Genomic DNA, 21,617 nt, shown 5'->3' on the forward strand with positions numbered 1-21,617 from the left:
CAATGATTAAATGAAGGAATTGAGTGTAATATCTCCAAGTTTGCAGATGACACTAAGCTGGGTGGAGGTGTGAGCTGTGAGGAGGATACCAAGAGGCTGCAGAGTGACTTGGGCAGGTTAGGTGAGTGGGCAAATGCATGGCAGATGCAATATAATGTAGATAAATGTGAGCTAATCCACTCTTGTGGCAAAAACATGAAGGCAGAATATTATCTGAATGGCGGCAGATTAGGAAAAGGGGAGGTGCAGCGACACCTGGGTGTCATGGTACATCAGTCATTGAAAATTGGCATGCAGGTACAGCAGGCGGTGAAGAAGGCAAATGGCATGTTGGCCTTCATAGCTAGGGGATTTGAGTATAGGAGCAGGGAGGTCTTACTGCAATGGTACAGGGCCTTGGTGAGGCCTCACCTGGAATATTGTGTTCAGTTTTGGTCTCCTAATCTGAGGAAGGATGTTCTTGCTATTGAGGGAGTGCAGCGAAGTTTCACCAGATTGATTCCCGGGATGGCAGGACTGACATATGAAGAGAGACTGGATCGACTGGGCTTGTATTCACTGGAGTTTAGAAGAATGAGAGGGGATCTCATAGAAACATATTAAATTCTGACGGGACTGGACAGGTTAGATGCAGGAAGAATGTTCCCAATGTTGGGGAAGTCCAGAACCAGGGGTCACAGTCTAAGGATAAGGGGTAAGCCATTTAGGAGCGAGATGAGGAGAAACTTCTTCACTCAGAGGATTCTGAACCTGTGGAATTCTCTACTGCAGAGAGTTATTGATGCCAGTTCGTTAGATATATTCAAGAGGGAGTTAGATATGGCCATTATGGCTAAAGTGATCAAGGGGTATGGAGAGAAAGCAGGAAAGGGGTACTGAGGTGAATGATCAGTCATGATCTTATTGAATGGCGGTGCAGGCTCGAAGGGCCGAATGGCCGACTCCTGCACCTATTTTCTATGTTTCTATAAAAATACCGGTTAATTCCAATTGTGTAAGTTTGTACAATACAGGGGCTGATGTATGTTTTAATGACATTGCACATCTCAAGGTTCATTCCTTCCAAAGTTGTAGTATCATCAGGGGAGGGCAGCAGCAGCCAAGTTCATGGCACCGTGGCTGGCTCTGCTGCACAAAAGGGTGGGAAAAAGAGTGGGAGAGCTATAATGATAGGGGACTCTATTGTAAGGGGAATAGATAGGAGTTTCTGCGGCCGCAACTGAGACTCCAGTATGGTATGTTGCCTCCCTGGTGCAAGGGTCAAGGATGTCTCGGAGCGGCTGCAGAGCATTCTGGAGAGGGAGGGTGAACAGCCAGTTGTCATGGTACATGTAGGTACCAACGATATAGGTAAGAAGCGGGAAGAGGACCTACAAGCTGAATTTAGGGAGCTAGGAGTTAAATTAAAAAGTAGGACCTCAAAGGTAATAATCTCTGGATTGCTACCAGTGACACGTGCTAATCAGAGTAGAGGGAGCAGGATAGTTAGAATAAATGTGTGGCTTGAGCAGTGGTGCAAGAGGGAGGGATTCAAATTCCTGGGACATTGGAACCAGTTCTGGGGGAAGTGGGACCTGTACAAAAGGGACGGTCTGCACTTGGGCAGGACTGGGACTGATATCCAAGGAGTAACATTTGCTAATGCAGTTCAGGAGTGTTTAAACTAATATGGCAGGGGGATGGGAACCTATGCAGCGAGATAGGGCGAAGTAATATGGAGTCAGAAACAGATGGTAGAAAGGTAAAAAGCAATAGTGGAAGGCCGAGTAAATAAAGGCAAGAAACAAAAAGGGCCACACTACATCATAATTCTAAAAGGACAAAGGGTGTTAAAAAAACAAGCCTGAAGGCTTTGTGTCTTAATGCAAGGAGTATCCGTAATAAAGTGGATGAATTAACTGTGCAAATAGATGTTAACGGATATGATGTGATTGGGATTACGGAGACATGGCTCCAGGATGATCAGGGCTGGGAACTCAACATCCATGGGTATTCAACATTCAGAAAGGATAGAATAAAAGGAAAAGGAGGGGGGTAGTATTGCTGGTTAAAGAGGAGATTAATGCAGTAGTTAGGAAGGACATTAGCTTGGATGATGTGGAATCCATATGGGTAGAGCTGCAGAACACCAAAGGGCAAAAAATGTTAGTGGGAGTTGTGTACAGACCTCCAAACAGTAGTAGTGATGTTGGGGAGGGCATTAAACAGGAAATTAGGGGTGCATGTAATAAAGGTGCAGCAGTTATCATGGGTGACTTTAATATGCATATAGATTGGGCTAACCAAACTGGAAGCAATACGGTGGAGGAGGATTTCCTGGAGTGCATAAAGGATGGTTTTCTAGACCAATATGTCAAGGAACCAATTGGGGGTGAGGCCATCTTAGACTGGGTGTTGTGTAATGAGAGAGGATTAATTAGCAATCTCGTTGTGCGAGGTCCCTTGGGGAAGAGTGACCATAATATGGTGGAATTCTACATTAGGATGGAGAATGAAACAGTTAATTCAGAGACCATGGTCCAGAACTTAAAGAAGGCTAACTTTGAAGGTATGAGGCATGAACTGGCTAGGATAGATTGGCGAATGATACTTAAGGGGTTGACAGTGGATGGGCAATGGCAGACATTTAGAGACCGCATGGATGAACTACAACAATTGTACATCCCTGTCTGGTGTAAAAATAAAAAAGGGAAGGTGGCTCAACCATGGCTATCAAGGGAAATCAGGGATAGTATTAAAGCCAAGGAAGTGGCATACAAATTGGCCAGAAATAGCAGCGAACCCGGGGACTGGGAGAAATTTAGAACGCAGCAGAGGAGGACAAAGGGTTTGATTAGGGCAGGGAAAATAGAGTACGAGAGGAAGCTTGCAGGGAACATTAAGAAGGACTGCAAAAGTTTCTATCGATATGTAAAGAGAAAAAGGTTAGTAAAGACAAACGTAGGTCCCCTGCAGTCAGAATCAGGGGAAGTCATAATGGGGAACAAAGAAATGGCAGACCAATTGAACAAGTACTTTGGTTCGGTATTCACTAAGGAGGACACAAACAACCTTCTGGATATAAAAGGGGTCAGAGGGTCCAGTAAGAAGGAGGAACTGAGGGAAATCCTTATTAGTCGGGAAATTGTGTTGGGGAAATTGATGGGTTTGAAGGCCAATAAATCCCCAGGGCCTGATGGACTGCATCCCAGAGTATTTAAGGAGATGGCCTTGGAAATAGCGGATGCATTGACAGTCATTTTCCAACATTCCACAGATTCTGGATCAGTTCCTATCGCGTGAAGGGTAGCCAATGTAACCCCACTTTTTAAAAAAGGAAGGAGAGAGAAAACAGGGAATTATAGTCCTGTTAGCCTGACATCGGTAGTGGGTAAAATGATGGAATCAATTATTAAGGATGTCATAGCAGCGCATTTGGAAAGAGGTGACATGATAGGTCCAAGTCAGCATGGATTTGTGAAAGTGAAATCATGCTTGACAAATCTTCTGGAATTTTTTGAGGATGTTTCCAGTAGCGTGGACAAGGGAGAACCAGTTGATGTGGTATATTTGGACTTTCAGAAGGCTTTCGACAAGGTTCCATACAAGAGATTAATGTGCAAAGTTAAAGTACATGGGATTGGGGGTAGTGTGCTGACATGGATTGAGAACTGGTTGTCAGACAGGAAGCAAAGAGTAGGAGTAAATGGGTACTTTTCAGAATGGCAGGCAGTGACTAGTGGGGTACCGCAAGGTTCTGTGCTGGGGCCCCAGCTGTTTACATTGTACATTAATGATTTAGACGAGGGGATTAAATGTAGTATTTCCAAATTTGCAGAGGACACGAAGTTGGGTGGCAGTGTGAGCTGCGAGGAGGATGCTATGAGGCTGCAGAGTGACTTGGATAGGTTAGGTGAGTGGGCAAATGCATGGCAGATGAAGTATAACGTGGATAAATGTGAGGTTATCCACTTTGGTGGTAAAAACAGAGACACAGACTATTATCTGAATGGTGACAGATTTGGAAAAGGGGAGGTGCAACGAGACCTGAGTGTCATGGTACATCAGTCATTGAAGGTTGGCATGCAGGTACAGCAGGCGGTTAAGAAAGCAAATGGTATGTTGGCCTTCATAGCGAGGGGATTTGAGTACAGGGGCAGAGAGGTGTTGCTACATTTGTACAGAGCCTTGGTGAGGCCACACCTGGAGTATTGTGTACAGTTTTGGTCTTCTAACTTGAGGAAGGACATTCTTGCTATTGAGGGAGTGCAGCGAAGGTTCACCAGACTGATTCCCGGGATGGCGGGACTGACATATCAAGAAAGACTGGATCAACTGGGCTTGTATTCACTGGAGTTCAGAAGAATGAGAGGGGATCTTATATAAACGTTTAAAATTCTGACGGGTTTAGACAGGTTAGATGCAGGAAGAATGTTCCCAATGTTGGGGAAGTCCAGAACCAGGGGTCACAGTCTAAGGATAAGGGGTAAGCCATTTAGGACCGAGATGAGGAGAAACTTCTTCACCCAGAGAGTGGTGAACCTGTGGAATTCTCTACCACAGAAAGTTGTTGAGGCAAATTCACTAAATATATTCAAAAAGGAGTTTGATGTAGTCCTTACTACTAGGGGAATCAAGGGGTATGGTGAGAAAGCAGGAATTGGGTACTGAGGTTGCATGTTCAGCCATGAACTCATTGAATGGCGGTGCAGGCTCGAAGGGCCGAATGGCCTACTCCTGGACCTATTTTCTATGTTTCTATGTTTCTATGTTTCTATCATCTCAATGCACAATGTGTGCTAACATACTGCTGTCAATATGCTCTATACATAACATACTGTTGCCTATAAATTATCCTACCTGTACTGTACTTCAAGTGAACTCCTATTCTACAAGTAATTTCAGTCTTAATGTACCATAAGTCATTCATAGAAACATAGAAACATAAAAAATAGGTGCAGGAGTAGGCCATTCGGCCCTTCTAGCGTGCACCGCCATTCAATGAGTTCATGGCTGAACATGCAACTTCAGTACCCCATTCCTGCTTTCTCACCATACCCCTTGATTCCCCTAGTAGTGAGGACTTCATCTAACTCCTTTTTGAATATATTTAGTGAATTGGCCTCAACAACTTTGTGTGGTAGAGAATTCCACAGGTTCACCACTCTCTGGGTGAAGAAATTCCTCCTTATCTCGGTCCTATAATATGTCCTGTGTATGATATGACCCCCTCCCTAACTTGGGCTACTAATTTTAGGGGACAAAAGAGCAGATTACATTTGAAGATTAGGGGCTGGATTTTCAGCATTGCTCATTTTGGGGCGGTAATGGCGGTGGTGTGATAAAGTTTGCACTCGGAAAAAGTTTGCACCTCAGTCAGCAAAATTGGGCAGCTGGGCCCTGAGTGAGGGGTGGAGCGGTAAGGGAGGCGATGTACATCTCTATTAGGGCGCTAGGCTGGCTGAGCATGTGAAAAGCCCGAGCTAAACAGCCGGCCTCGGACCGCTCTAAAAGTGGCCTGAGGAGAAAAAAAAACCTGGAAAAAAAACAGCAAAAACACTCCCAATAAATACCTCACGCCACCACTACATAAATCTAAAAATAAAACAATTCCACTTATCCGAGGTAGACATTACTTCCCTCACTGCAGCCGCTACAGGTCGCACCGCCCGTTTTCACAGGCAATCCCAGCATGGCGCTCCAGGGAGCGCTATGGATCGGGCGGGGGCCAAAAATCGATCAGGGGCGTTAAGGGCTTCTAGGCGGTAATGCTCAGCACCCCGCCGAAACCGGCCCCAAAAATCCTGCCTGGGCGCCGGCAGATGACCGCCCGCCCAGAAGAGCTCACCGCCGCCATTGCCGCCAACAGAGCCGAAAATCTAGCCCCATTAAAAGTGAAGGGATTTCTCTTTGCCTATTCAGTAAACCATTGTATGGTGCTTCAATATTATCTTCATTGCAGTTTGCTCGAAGAGGGATAGAAAACAAATACCCCAAATTAAAGCAGCAGTTTCTACTTATAACTCTTGTCACTTTCCCAACTGATATGAGTGTACCCTTGTGACACACGGCTGGATATTGATGCAGAAATCCTTTTACAGTGGACTCGCAAAACCCAAACCAGTGTGCACAATCCATCACCTAGATAATTAGGAGAAGGTTTGCTCTATCTGTGCAGCACAGTTGGATGCAGGGAGTCTTTGTCCCTTTGTGCTTCTTCATCCAAATCTAACCAGTGTGCTGGTTATCTAAAACACTCCGCACCTTTGCGAGAGAGATTGCAGTAGATTTCTTTCTTGTGATATCACAGTGGTATTGTTGAGCCTGATGCAGTAACTCGTATGTGTGCACACAGAACCTTATTTCAATTGTTCTTATTGATAAAGAAAAGACTGCCTTTACGGTAGGTTTATGATCAATTGACCTAATTCATTACCTGCCTGAGCATACAATAAATAGCCTCTGCAAAGTACGAGGCTTATCCAGATCACAGTTATTAGAGTCTTCACTGTACGGCTGTTCTGTGATAAGTCTCCTATATTAGAACTGATTATTGGCCTGATACTCAGTTTTGATATTCAGTTGATAGCATCGATTTTTCTAGCTTTATTTAGTGCTCTTCATGCTTTCTGTGGTACTGCCTGCGACAGTTTATTGAGAAATGCACTCGGAGATTGTAGAAAACAATTGTGGATCGCACTGACGGGTTTTCTACATCACAGGAGAAAAAATAACAGGGAAATTGTGTTCCTTCGAAGTGAAAAATGAGGCAGTACAATCTTAGGGCCACGCTCATTATGGACACAGCACTGGCTAATACCCACAATTTTCCAACCTCTGTAACCTCTTCCACCGTACAACCCTCTGAGATCTCTGGGTTCCTCCAACTCTGGCCACGTGCACATCCCCGGTTTCCATTGGCAGATTGGAATACCCTCCCTAAGATTCTCTACCTCGCTCTCCTCTAATTTTTTTTTAATGTTTGATTTATTCGTTCATTGGATGTGGGCATTACTGGCAAGGCCAGCATTTATTGCCCATCACTAATTGCCCTTGAGAAGGTGGTGGTGTGCCACCTTCTTGAACCGCTGCAGTCCGCGTGGTGAAGGCACTCCCACAGTGCTGTTAGGGAGGGAGTTCCAGGGTTTGGACCCAGCGACGATGAAGGAGCGTGATATACTTCCAAGTCAGGATGGTGTGTGACTTGGAGGTGGTGGTGTTCCCATGTGCCTGCTGCCCTTGTCCTTCTAGGTGGTAGAGATCGAGGGATTGGGAGGTGCTGCTGAAGAAACCTTGACGAGTTGCTGCAGTGCATCTTGTAGATGGTACACACTGCAGCCACGCTGCGCCGGTGGTGGAGGGAGTGAATGATTAAGGTGGTGGATGGGGTAACAATCAATCAGACTGCTTTGTCCTGGATGGTGTCGAGCTACTTGAGTGTTGTGGAAGCTGCACTCATCCAGGCAAGTGGAGACTATTCCATCACACTCCTGACTTGTGTCTTGTAGGTGATAGAAAGGTCTTGGGGAGGTGACTCACTCATTAAGAATAGCTAGCCCTTTACCTGCTTTTGTAGCCATAGTATTTATGTGGTTGGTCCAGTTAAGTTTCTGGGCAGTGGTGACCCCAGGATGTTGATGGTGGAGGATTCGGCAATGTCAAGGGGAGATGGTTAGACTCTCTCTTGTTGGAGATGGCCATTGCCTGGCACTTGTGTGGTGTGAATGATAGTTGCATCTTAACAGCCCAAGCCTGGATGTTGCAGCTTCCCTAGGTTGGCACCTCATTTTTAGGTACACCTGGTGCTGCTCCTGGCAAGCTCTTCTACACTCTTCATTGAACCAGGGTTGGTCCTCTGGCTTGATGGTGATGGTAGAGTGAGGGATATGAGGGAAATTGTGCTGGAATAAAATTCTGCTGGTGCTGATGGCCCACAGTGCCTCATTGATGCCCGGTTTTGAGCTGCTAGATTGGTTCTGAATCTATCCCATTTAGCACGGTGGTCATGCCACACAACACGATGGAGGGTGTCCTCAGTGTGAAGACGGGAATTTGTCTGCACAAGGACTGTGTGGTGATCATGGCTACCAATGTTGTCATGGACAGATGCATCTGCAATTGGTAGATTGGTGAGGACAAAGTCAAGTAGGTTTTTCCCTCGTGTTGGTTCTCTCACCAGCTGCCACAGGCCCATTCTGGCAGCTCTATTCTTCAGGACTCGGCCAGCTCAGTCAGTAGTGTTGCTACGGAGCCAGTCTTGTTGATGGACATTGAAGTCCCCCACCCAGAGTACATACTGTGCCCTTGCTGCCCTCCATGCTTCTTCCAAATGGTGTTCAACATGGAGGAGTACTGATTCATCAGCTGAGGGAGGGTGGTAGGTGGTAATCCGCAGGCAGTTTCCTTGCCCATGTTTGACCTGATGCCATGAGACTTCATGGGGTCCGGAGTCAATGTTGAGGACTCCCAGGGTCACTCCCTCCCGACTGTATATCACTGTTCCACCTCCTCTGGTGGGTCTGTCCTGCCAGTGGGACAGGACACACCCAGATATGAAGATGGAGGAGTCTGGGACATTGGTTGATGGGTATAAAACACTCGATAAAAGGTTCCTCTTTGACTAAGCTGTTTGTCACCTGTCCTACCCACTTCTTACGTGGCTCGGTGTCAAATTCCATTTGATAACGTTCCTGTGAAGCGCCTTGGGACATTTTGCTATGTTGCTATATAAATGCAAGTTGTTGTTGTGAGTTCCCGATCTCGGTCATTGAAGGGAGGAGCAGAGCAGAATGTGAATAGCTGCCCTTACCTGCTCTTCCATGCCCCCACTGACTAACAAATCCTGTAACCAGTTTGCCTGGGTGCCATTTCACTGAATAACAGTGAATGATTCAGGAAGGACCAAGAAGAAATATAATTTCTGATTGAGCCTAAAAGGCTTCCATCCTATCCTCTAACTGGTCTCACTGGGTCTGAAAGCCTCCAGTCCTGCCTTCTGAAAGACCCGACTGATTTAAATCGACGCTCTCCAATCCCGGTGAACAATAGTGGTGTTTCTTGGAAAGTGCAGACAAGCTGATACAGGAGTCGAAACACGAAAGGACCGACAGATTCCAACTTCCGGGGCCTCATCTGAAAGCCGCTGATCAGATGCTTGGCCAACGCCAGCAGAAGGCGGCAGCTGGACGGTCAGGGAAGACTGAAATCAGGCAGCCCAGAGGCTGGGAGGGAATGTGTGGTGAGGGTCTTAAAGCTGGGGGGCGGGACAGGGGTGAGGTGGGGCCTGGGTTAGAAGAGGCCCGGACTCTTCTTGACCGTTTGAGGCTTCTACGGGAGGCTTGTCCGCCGCCAAAACTAACAGTTCTCAAATTGCAGAATCGGAGGGGGGACTGGAGCCGTTCCAAATGAACTATTTCCTGCTCTGTTCTTGCCCACTGGAGAAGAGATAAAATCGGCCATGTCACTGTTGGCAGTTGTCCTGCAAGCTGCTATCCTTGACAAATTCCACTGCACCTGATACTACTGTGCTGTGGAAGTACACACACCTACAAAATCACCACCAGCACACTCCATAAAAGGGATGCATTACATTTCTAGCCACATATTTATAACTTGGAACATTTTGATGGAAAATACATTACACTGCCTTACCCATTGTGTGTCCCTGTGCACAGCAGACAGTGCCACACTACCTGCAAAATATGAAAGTAAGAGAGAAAGAACTTGCAATTATTTAACACCTTTCACCTCCTCTGGATGTTGCAATGCACCTCAAGCCCAATGAATTTCTTTTGAAGTGTAGTCCCTGTTGTTATGTAGGCAAACACGGCAGCCACATTTTCACACAGCAAGATCCCACAAACAACAATGACATGAGTGACCAGAGAATCTGTTTGTGGCGATGTTGGTTGGTTGGTTGAGGCCAGGTCACCGGAGCAGCTCTCTGCTGTACATCTGTAATCACAAATTCTAAGCAATAGGCAATGGAGTCTTACTTTACGATAGTGCTGAGGGAGCGCTGCACTGTCGGAGGTGCCGTCTTTCAGATGAGATGTTAAACCGAGGCTCCGTCTGCCCTCTCAGGTGGACGTAAAAGATCGCATGGCACTATTTCAAAGAAGAACGGGAGTTATCCCCGGTGTCCTGGCCAATTTTTATCCCTCAATCAACATCACAAAAAAACAGATTATCTGGGTCATTATCACATTGCTGTTTGTGGGAGCTTGCTGTGTGCAAATTGGCTGCCTCATTTCCCACATTACAACACTCCAAAAGTACTTCATTGGCCGTAAAGCGCTTTGAGACATCCGGTGGACGTGAAGGGCGCTATATAAATGCAAATCTTTCTTTTAGTATAACGCTGATGAACAAATAGGTTCAATTAAAAGTTGAAAGATAGAGCCACATGCTTGTAGATTGCTGATAGATTTCAGTGTAAAACAGTAACTTCGTGAGGTGATTATTTAATGCACGGTTCACTGTAATCAATAAAAATGTTCGTTCAGCTATTTCTAATTAAGGATTGGTTCCATGATTCCTGTAGTGGTTTGAAGCAGAAGCAGACACTTAGCTCCCTGTAACAGATGGATTAGATTCATAAGTTAATTGATTTTGTCCACAATTACTGCCCAGTATTTAAACAGCTGCTGACGCCTCAGTGGAGCAGGATGTACATAGGTCACAAATTAGAGGAGGAACAGGATGCTGAGGTTGTACACAGAGTGCAAGGCCCTGAGAAAGCATCTCCAAAGTAAAATAGACGAAGCAAGTCATTATGGCGGGAGGTGATTATTAAGGTTAATTGTGTAGGTGTGCGATGAGAGCCAATGTAAATGTTATTATGGAGTTGGTGGTGCGTGTGTGTATTGATGGAAACTGGAAATGAACCTATGTTGGGATTAATGATTAACAGCAGCCAGCTGAAGTCCTAAACGTTATGGCTTAAGTTGTAAGCTGCGGGGTATGTTTGCAAATTCGGGAAGATTAGAGTTGTGTACAAGGTGGTGTCTCTTGCCTTATACAGTTGCTTAAAAATAGATCAAAGAAAATACGTCCTGCAGAAGGTCACATATTGATATCTGGGTTACTGCTTATGATAACTTGCTTCAACTATTGGGTGGCGAGCTGGTAGGAGGACGGCAATCAATACTGAAAATTGGAATAGGTTTGGAGAAGTAATAAGCTTTTCTGAACTAGATGAATTACATCTAAATGAAGGTGTAGAAATGTAGGTGTACATGTGTAAAATTTTCTTAAAATTAAGGATGGAGGGAGGAGGAAATAAGCAAGTGGGGAAAAATGGAGTAGGTAGTAAAGAGAAGTGAGATTGTGGAGTGAATATAAGAACATAAGAAATAGGAGCAGGAGCAGACCATTTGACTCCTCGAGCCTGCTCCGCCATTCAATAAGATCATGGCTGATCTGATCATGGACTCAGCTCCACTTTCCTGCCCGCTCCCCATAACCCTTTACTCCCTTATCGCTCAAAAATCTGTCTATCTCCACCTTAAATATATTCAATGACCCAGCCTCCACAGTCCCATGGGGCAGAGAATTCCATAGATTTACAATCCTCTGAGAGAAGAAATTTCTCCTCATCTCAGTTTTAAATGGGCGGCCCTTTAATTCTAAGACTACCTCCCCTAGTTTTAGTTTCCCCTATGAGTGGAAATATGCTCTCTGCTTCCACCTTGTCGAGCCCCCTCATAATCTTATAAGTTTCAATACAATTACCTCTCATTCTTCTGAACTCCAATGTGTATAGGCCCAACCTACTCAACCTATCCTCATAAGTCAATCCCCTCACCTCCGGAATCAACCTAGTGAACCTTCTCTGAACAGCCTCCAATGCAAATATATCTTTCCTTAAATATGGAGACCCTATTAGACACGGTGGTCAAATGAGAGCGGATTAATACTTGTAGAAACAGGACTAGGTTCACTCACCAGAATGAGATTGCTACCTGAGGTTGTGTGTTCAACATATGATGGGGCGGTGGAGAAAAAATATCACCTGCCTCCAGCTCATGGGTAGAGGTCCTGGAAGACAAAAGAAAAGTGTGATCTTAACGTTTTATCAGAGCAGCTCATGGGCTGGTATAGCTCTTGCTGTTCATAATGATGAGATACATCCTCCAACTGTGGCAAAGCCAACTGTTACACATTTGTGGAAGTAAAGAGATTTGTCTGCCCATGTCTGTGTGTGTATGTATGTACCAATTTGTGGTCTGTTGTTGGAAGTGTCTGAAAAAGAAAGACTTACATTTATATAGCGCCTTACAAGACCACCGGACGTCTCAAAGCACTTTGTAGCCAATTGAGTACTTTTGAAGTGTAGTCACTGTTGTAATGTAGGAAACGTGGCAGTCATTTTACGCACAACAAGCAGCAATGTGATAATGACCAGATAAACTGTTTTTGTTATGTTAATTGACAGATAAGTATTGGCCAGGACACCAGGGATAACTCTCTTGCTCTTCTTCAAAATAGTGCTATGGGATCTTTTACTTCCACCCAAGAGGGCAGACGGGGCCTCGGTTTAACATCTCATCTGAAAGATAGCATCTCCGACAACACAGCGCTCACTCAGCACTGCACTGGAGTGTCAGCCGAGATTTTTGTTCTCAAGTCCCTGGTGTGGGACATGAACCCACAACTTTCTGACTCAGAGGCAAGGGTGCTATCCACTGAGCCACAGCTGACACTAGCAAAGATTGACTAACTATCTGAGAAAGCTAACTATCCTGAGTACTGCAGCTCCACCATTATAATCACAGCTGCGATAGTTGGTACAACACCAAAAGCTTTATCATATTGTATTGCAGTGGTTGTCAAGGTAACCGGAAGATAGGTATGTAAGTCCCAGTAGATTTTCAAGTCAATTGTAGTGCTTACTGGCTGAGCTGTTTTGACAAGGCTGTAATGGTTGCTATGGTTACAAAATGCAACCACTGAGGTCTTGGAAATCAGAAGCGTTTTGGGTCACACTTCATTACACTATGTAATGAAGTTAGGAGAAATTCATCTGTTCTAACCTCCCTTAATTATTATTTTCCCAATTGGAACACTAGTCACAATTGTACAACTGGAAAAGAAGGTGGATGCAGAAAGGCAGTGTTTGCAAATCATTATAAGCTGAGGAAATCATGTGCCAAACATAATTTAGTTTAAATTGCATAATGGACCCCTTACCTTGGGCAATAAGTCCTGACTTGAGTGAAGTATCCAAACAGTTGATGGACAGCGCCTAATTCACAAAGAAGGGTGATATGGCCTTGGGAGTCAAGATAAAAGGGAAGTGCAAATAATCTTTGTGAATCTTGAGCAAGATTTAACCATTGGGTGAAATGAATGTTTATTCTCGTTCCTACTTTGTTAGAATGTTATCCAATATGATGTAAACAGACATTGCCCTGCAACTTTCAACATAAATGACCTGGATGCAGAAATCAGCTTGTAAGCTTGTTGAAATTTGCAGGGGACGCGAAAATAGGAATTGCTATAGAAAGAAGAAAGAAAGACTTGCATTTATATATAGCGCCTTTCATGACCATCGCATGTCTCAAAGCGCTTTACAGCCAATGAAGTACTTTTAGAGTGTAGTCACTGTTGCATATATAGGGTTGGATAATGCAGTTAAGGTTCTGTAGAAAGAATAGCTCTGTTATAATGTAGGTAGTTTAGTACCAAATTAAATTTAATAGTCACTGTTCCAGTCTAGGGAAACATCGCAGCCAACTTGTGTACTGTTAGGCCCTACAAATGTTGCATGAGATGAATGATCTAATAATCTGGTTTAATGGTGTTAGTTGAAGGATAAATGTTGGCCAGAACAGCAGAAATCTCCTCCTCCTCCTTGAGTAGAGCCTTAGGATCTTGTACATCCAGCTGTGAAGGCAGACAGGGCTCCCATCCAAAATATGGCACTTCCAACAGTGCAGCACTCCCTTAGTGCACCTCAATTTACAGCCTGGAATGTGATTTGAACACATGACCTTCTGACTGCTGGGAAATGTAACCGAAACAATGGAACATTCCCACCTGGCAGAAAAACACTCTATTGTGTGCCTTTTTAGTTGTGCAGAGATGGGCAACTTAAAAAGGCCCTTGATTGGAAAGGGGATGGGGGTTATGAGGAAATGTTACAAATACACTCTGTTGAGAGGAGGTTATGGGAAGCAGGAGGTTGCGATCTATAATGTCTTAAAAATGGCATGGGCAAGAGTGAACACACAGTGCTGCTTCAAGGCCAGTCAGGCAAGGAAAGCAAGGCATATGAATCTTAAGCAGGTCTGGGGGGGGGGGGGGGGGGGGGGGGGGGGGTGGGGGGTGGGGTGTGAAAGTTCTTTACACGGGAGGCTGACTAACTTTTTTTGGAATGATTTGTTGGGCAAGGATTGGGATGTAGGAGTTCTTGGTGCAGTTGGATGTCAGGCTGGGTGAGTTGAAATAACAGAGGAACAAACCCAATGGACTAAACGGCTTTACTTGTCTTTTACCGATTCCTGGGGTTCTTGTGTGAAGCCTGCTTCCACTTACCGTTTAGATTTATATGAGAAATGGTCACTCGCGTGAAGTACTGCGGTGAGTGGCACTCCCAATGAAGCTGTATTCCAGCCTAAGTTACTGCCTTGAGGAGAGGGGGCAATATCCTGAAGTGTATATTTAAATAAGTCAATTATTGGTCCATAACTTTCTGCTGAGAAGGGGAGCAATTAAGTACTCCAGAGGCAGTCGCTGAAGGGTCCTGAGGCAATAACTTTGTTAGGAGGGCATTCGCTCATTCGGCTGTAGTAGGGAAAAGTTCAGCTGTATCACTTTGCCTTTTAATTTGAGAAATTGCAAACTGTGTAAAAGTGCTCTGCACAATGCACTCTGTATATCAATGTGTAGCAAGCTTGTACTTAATGACCAGAGGCTCTGGCACCAAGCACACTCCCGCTTCAAATCACAGACAACTACTGCCACAGTCATTTCATCACGCCAGCAGTTTCCAAATGTGTCTGCTCAACAGTGTATAATCTAACAACCATCTACTGTCCATGTCTAGGATTATTTCCCCACAATTTGTACATTTGATTTATTAATCTTACTGATTCATTTTTGTCAAGGGTACAGTTTACGGAAATGTGGTGATGCCTTGCTCAGTGTTGAAGTCTGGGCAGAAGAGATTGAAGATTTTCTTTCTTGGCTCAAATAATGAGATTTTATGCTCTCATGTATTCAGAGATTGAAAGCAACTCTTTATATATTTGATCTGCTCAGCTAAATATATTTTGCAAAGACGGGTATATTTCTCAAAAGGAGAATATGGAGTTAAGTCGCAGATCAGCAATGAACCCTCTTCCGCATATGGCAATGGATGCTAGATCAATTGTTAATTTTAAATCAGAGATTGATAGCTTTTTGTTAGCCAAAGGTATTAAGGGATATGGGGCAAAGGCGGGTATATGGAATTAGGTCACAGATCAGCCATGATCTCATTGAATGGCAGAACAGGCTCGAGGGGCTCAATGGCCTCCTCCTGTTCCTATGCTCCTTTGCAACTTGTACCTTAAGGCCATTTAGTTCAAAATCTCAATAGTCAGCTCTATTCCCTCTATAATGTATGCACCCGTGGGTATGCTCACAGGTTTGTAGAGCTGTTGAGACAAAAAGAGTTGTAGAGCTGTTGATGCCTTTCAGTTCTATGCGGAGGGGATTCCTGTATGGGCTGCTCTTGCACACTCTTCACATTGCCATTCTTGTCTGCAGTCTGCACACGCCATGTTGCATCAGCTTGCCATCCGGAGGAGACGGGGGTCTCCAATGGAGTGCACTCTACGCGGGAGTCCTCCCGCGATTTATCAGGGACTTGGCCTGGAGGGTGGTGCACGGAGCAGTCTCGTGCAATAAATTTTTAAGCCGGTTCATGGGCTCCCAGGCCGCCTGCAATTTCTGCGATCTGGAAGAGTCCGTGTTCCATGTTTTTATGGAATGTGCGAGGTTGCAGCCCCTAATCCACTATTTAAAAGGGCAGCTCCTCAAATTCTGGCTGCACTTCAGTCCCACACTCCTGATCTTTGGGCACCCTGTGCGGAGGGGAGCGGGCAGGTCGGAAGGCCTCCTCGTAGGACTACTCCTGGGCACGGCCAAGGGGGCCATCAGCCGGCCCAGGCAGCGGGCGGTCGAGGGAGTCATTCAGCCCGACTGCCTGCCTCTCTTCCGCACTTACATCTGAGCCAGGGTGTCCCTGGAGATGGAGCACGCGGTGTCCACCGGTACGCTCGCGGCCTTCCGCCAGAGGTGGGCGCCGGAGGGACTGGAGCACATCATCACCCCCGGCAACCAAATTTTAATTTGATTTTATATGTTTTAAAGTTCAATTTGTTTTATTGCCGGGTTTTTTAGTGTCCCACGAGTCAGGGGGCACTTGTATAATTTGTCTCTCGGTGCCCTAAAAAAAGGGCACTTGATAAGTGGTTGGAGTGTCCCCTTCCTTTAATTAGGTGGCACTTGAGTTAATGTTTATTTTTTTTGTTCTCAACAAAAGAGTTGTAGAGCTGTTGATGCCTTTCAGTTTTGCGCGGAGGGGATTCCTGTATGGGCTGCTCTTGCACATTCTTCACATTGCCATTCTTGTCTGCAGTCTGCACACGTCATGTCGCATCAGCTTGCCATCCGGAGGAGGCGGTGGTCCCCAATGGAGTGCACTCTACCACGGGAATCCTCCCACTATTTATTGGGGACTTGGCCTGGAGGGTGGTGCATGGAGCAGTCCCGTGCCATAAATTTTTAAGTCGGTTCACGGGCTCCCAGGCCGGCTGCAATTTCTGCGGTCTGGAAGAGTACGTGTTCCATGTTTTTATTGAATGTTCGAGGTTGCAGCCCCTCGTCCAATATTTGAAGGGGCTGCTCCTCAAATTCTGGTTGCACTTCAGTCCCACACTCCTGATCTTTGGGCACCCTGTGCGGAGGGGAGCGGGCAGGTCCGAAGGCCTCCTCGTAGGACTGCTCCTGGGCATGGCCAAGGGGGCCATCAGCCGGTCCAGGCAGCGGGCGGTCGAGGGTCTGCCTCTTTCCGCGGTTGCATACGAGCCGGTCCGCGAAAGGTGGGCACCGGAGGGACTGGAGTGCATCATCACCCCCGGCAACCAAATTTTAATTTGATTTTACTGTTCAAAGGTTAATTTGTTTAATTTGTCGATTTAAGTGCCCCCCCCCATGCCCTTTAATCAGGGGGCATTTGATTAAAGTATTACAACAAAAAATAGTTGTAGAGCTGTTGAGTTGTGAGTGGCTTAGCCAGTCACATGATGTTCACAAGACTCAATAAAACCCCAGCCTGTTGGGTTCGGGTGATCCACGATGAGGCAGGTGGTTGTGAGCCTGGTGGATAAACTGGTAATGTGTAGTGTGATTGTTGAACCCTTGCTAATAAGACAACTAGTTCTTAATAGCGATGTGTTGCTATGAATTCTTAAGCAAAGAACCCCCGAAGCAAATACATTATACTGGCCAATCGTCTCCCCCTTTGTTCCAGCTCGCCTTGGGCATGGCCAAGGGGGCCATCAGCTGGTCCAGGCTTGTGATGCAGTCTAATTCGATGGGTGCTGTCTGTTCTCTCGTACCTCACCGAGGATGAATGTGGGTTTTGGGTTGGGGGAGAGGGGCTTTGTCCTCCCTATTGGCTGTTCTTTCCCTTTTTGGAGCTGGTGAACCTGCTGTATTTTGTCTGCATCTCTTGTCTTAATTTCAAACTGGATCTCCTTGTTTTCTATATTCTATCTCTCCCATTTTTCTAATTTTTCTTGAGTCTTCCTCAGCCATTCACATACCCTTTATTTCTTTTAAAGTCTTTTTTAAAACTTCTTTAATGCTTCCGTCTATTGCCTCATCTAGTAATCATTCTACTGATATTCTGTGTGTTTCTGTCTTTTTTATATATTTTCTCTCCCCTGCCCATTTTTACTAATCCTATTGGTGCTTGTCTCTTATTTCATGGTTCTGATTGTAGGGTACAATCCAAAAATGTTGACGAATTATTCTCTCCACAGATACTGAATGCTTCACGTGTGTTTTTGGCGTCTTCTGGGGCTTTTTTTGGTTTCGGATTTCCAACATTTGTAATACTTTGGGGTCGAAATTTGGTCCCGCTGTTTTTGAGGCGGTGTCACCGCCTGATCGCTGGTTTTACCGCCAGGCGTTAGGGGCCGGCTCCAACGGCCAAATTCAGACTTTACGCCTAAAGATGAGAACAGCGCTAAAAGGTGGCGTTGCGCACTTAACTTCGGGCGGGAGCTCAGGGCCGACTGAATTTCCCGACGGGAGGCTGCCACCATGCTAGGAAAAAAACGGAAAGGAAAGGGAAGAAAAAAAAAATAACTAAGACTTCTCCGATCCACACACACACTTCCAACTTCTTAAAACTAATGAAAACATGCAGAAATAAATTCCTTTCTGGGCGAGTCTGCCCGAAAGCCACTCTTTAACCACCACGTTTTTCAGGCTGTACGGCCGCCTGCCCGTACAGCAGCCGTATAAAGCAAATATCGTGACAGAGGGGGGTCAAAGAGGCATTGTACGCTGGATGGCGTCACCACGCGGGTGATGTTAGCCGGCACAGTGTTGCCTCTTGGTGCCTCTGCCAAAGAGCCTATTGAATTTCAGCCGGGGTGTGGCTTAAAGCAGGAAAGGGGTACTGAGGTGAATGATCAGCCATGATCTTATTGAATGGTGGTGCAGGCTCGAAGGGCCGAATGGCCTACTCATGCAGCTATTTTCTATGTTTCTATGTTTCTATGTTAACGGCGACGGTCGGCCTTTGCTGCCCGTTTGCTGCCTATCACCGGCGGTAACGGGCTGCGTCCACAACACAGTTTCGACCCCTTCATATTTTATTTTTAACTATTCATTCTTCAGGTGAACTTATTGTCACAATTGAGAACACCTTCTAACATTTCTTACTTGTGTTCACTGCAAAAGGCAGCTTTGATAAGTAGGTCTGTGTCTCATGAACCAAAACATAGCACCATGCATATACAGAATGGAATGTTGTGTGTCTCAAGATTAACCATTTCCCCTCCACCACTGGAATATACTGGAAAAACTATCAGCTGCCCACTATATATCCTGATCTCACTAATAGATGGGAAAGTACCACACTGATAGAACATGTATTTAAGGCTAGACTATTTTTGGGGGGAGAAATATACAGAGAAGCAAGTTAAATCTGCACATAAAATTGTGATACATAATGTGATGTATACCAGTACATTAAATTTATTTTTGAATCTTAGCGCAACGCATTATTTCAGCATCTTTCTGGTCCGTTTGCAGGGCCCTTTATATGAACTTGACACAATCACATGCCTTGATGCTGATGGACTTCTGTCTCTGCAGTGATCCGGAAATATGGTGGATCTGAGTGAACTGGAGAACCAAGGGCTGGTGCTCACGTACATCTGGTCCAGACATCTCTCATCCCTCAGTACAAAAGAGGCTTTTCCTTAATAAGCACAATGGCCTAGAAATTCGTGTTCACCACGAAGGTTGCCGGTGTCACGGTGTCACCAGTTGCCGGTAGCGCAAAGGGAAGGAGGAAAATGCCGGCCGCCGATGGACCCCCCCCCCACCAGCTGGTGAAAGAACAGCGGCTGACATTTTTTTGCCGCTGTATGGTGCTACGGAGTGGCGGTATGTACATGACTTTCTAGCTCTATTATTTTTGAGGCCCCACATTCCTTCTCAATAGGCAGGCAAACAGACATAGAACTATTCCCGCGGCACCCCAGCCTCATCTGCAAGATTGTCAGATCAATTGTTCTGACCTGTGAAGCAATTATTATTATCTTGGTGGTCCATTCTTTAGAGATAAAGACAGCCCCTAAATGCTGGCCTCCTGTCTAATATCAATCTACAGACTAAAGATCCATTGTCGCATAAAGGACATGTAATTTGACTAGCAGAGTGTCGGTCATGGCTCAGTGGGTAGCAGCCTTGCCTCTTAGATAAAAGGTTGTGGGTTCATGTCCCACTCCAAAGACTTGAGCACAAAAATCAAGTGCAGTATGGAGAGAGTGTTTCACTGTCTTTCGGCTAAGATATTAAACCGAGGCCCTGTCTGCTCTCTCAGGTGGACGTAAAAGAGCCCGTGGCACTGTTTCGAAGAAGTGCAAGGGAGTTATCCCCGGTGTACTGGACCAATATTTATCCCTCAATCAACATAACAAAAGCAGATTATCTGGTCGTTATCACATCGCTGCTTGTGAGAGCTTGCTGTGCGCATATTGGCTGATGTATTTCCTACATTACAACAGTGGCTGCATTTCAAAAGTACTTCATTGGCTGCAAAGTGCTTTGGAAGGTCCTGAGGTCATGAAAGGCGCCATATAAATGGAGCTCCAAGCCAGGGCTACATGTCACAATTCTCCTGCTCATTGTCTCAAATTAGAAAGCAGCTTAATTTTGTTGTTGATATGTAATTCCTCCAGATGGAAGTGCCTGTTAGTTTTGCATACAGATGAGAAAATAACAGCTGCTGTTTCGGTTTTTAAAATCCCAGAGCTCTGGCCTGGTTGCAACTTAAATGTAGATATAACAAAATGTTACAACTAAAACTGGATGGATCCTCATTTTTGATGCGTGTAGAATAACGGATCATTTGAAGACTGCTTCTCCTTCGCCTGTGCCCCCTCCATAACCTTGCTGCATCACGCGCTGAGCAGCCCCCACTCTCAGTGTGATGTGTTGCCCAAGCTGGGATTCAGTGCTGTTCCCAGCGGTCTTGCTCGCCAGCCAAAAGGAAAGGTGAGCTTGTTTTTGTGGTGATTGCAACTTTAATATGGGGGAATAAAATCACCCAACTAAAATAGAACTATTGAATAGAGTTATTGGTCTCTTGCTTCTTTTCCCCTCCTCCTGCAGTGAAGGGCCTGACTTCAATTTGGCAACCGTTGACTGTTTTTGAACCACTGAGTGTGGGGAGCCGATAATGGCACATGTTTCCCATTACTCCTTGGGGGCAGCCAACAACAACCTTTACGGGCGTGAGCCTCAAACAGGACATTGATTGGAGCGGTGCCCTTGGCAAATGTTCGTGGGCAAAGCAATGGCTTAAGACAGTAAAGGGCCAATTTGCAGGGTGCAGCCTTGCTGGAAGGAAGCGTGGGGTGGCAGAACTGGCCCATTCCCAAACTTGCACTTCTGACACACGAGCCTTCATAATGGGGACCTCACCTCACAATATTACCCCTTCAGGCTCAACAAGCTGTTTTAACAATATCTCTCACTCTGAATTGAATCTGTTTGGGGGGGGGCCTGTTGAGTATATTACAAGCTTCTCTCTCTCTCTCTGAGCTTGAAGAATGAAACCAGGCTGAATTTCAGGACTTTCCACAGTCCAGAAAGGGTGAACAAAAGGTGGTGAAATATTCATTCTCTGACTGCTCACTTTCCAGTATGTGTTTCTCCGAATGATGAGGAAAATTATAACCCTGTTAACTTTTTAACTGGGTAGTTAAGAAATCAACTGTAGCCCATCAAACATTTAAACCTATCGTTTTGTCGACCAGTGTTGTGTGTAAAACCATCCTGAGTAAAACTGCCTCTCTGAAATGTAGTGGTTTATTTCTTAAATAATGTCAGCATTTTAAATCCAT

General features: G+C 45.4%; 1 pseudogene; it reads right to left on the reverse strand.

Moving 5' to 3' along the window:
• Window positions 1-19,434, reverse strand: part of LOC139226922 (claudin-4-like) — a 36,772-nt pseudogene extending 17,338 nt beyond the window's left edge.
• Between the last annotated feature and the right edge of the window lie 2,183 nt (window positions 19,435-21,617).

Source organism: Pristiophorus japonicus, chromosome 16 (genome assembly GCF_044704955.1).
Source record: "Pristiophorus japonicus isolate sPriJap1 chromosome 16, sPriJap1.hap1, whole genome shotgun sequence".
Lineage (NCBI taxonomy): Eukaryota > Metazoa > Chordata > Chondrichthyes > Pristiophoridae > Pristiophorus > Pristiophorus japonicus.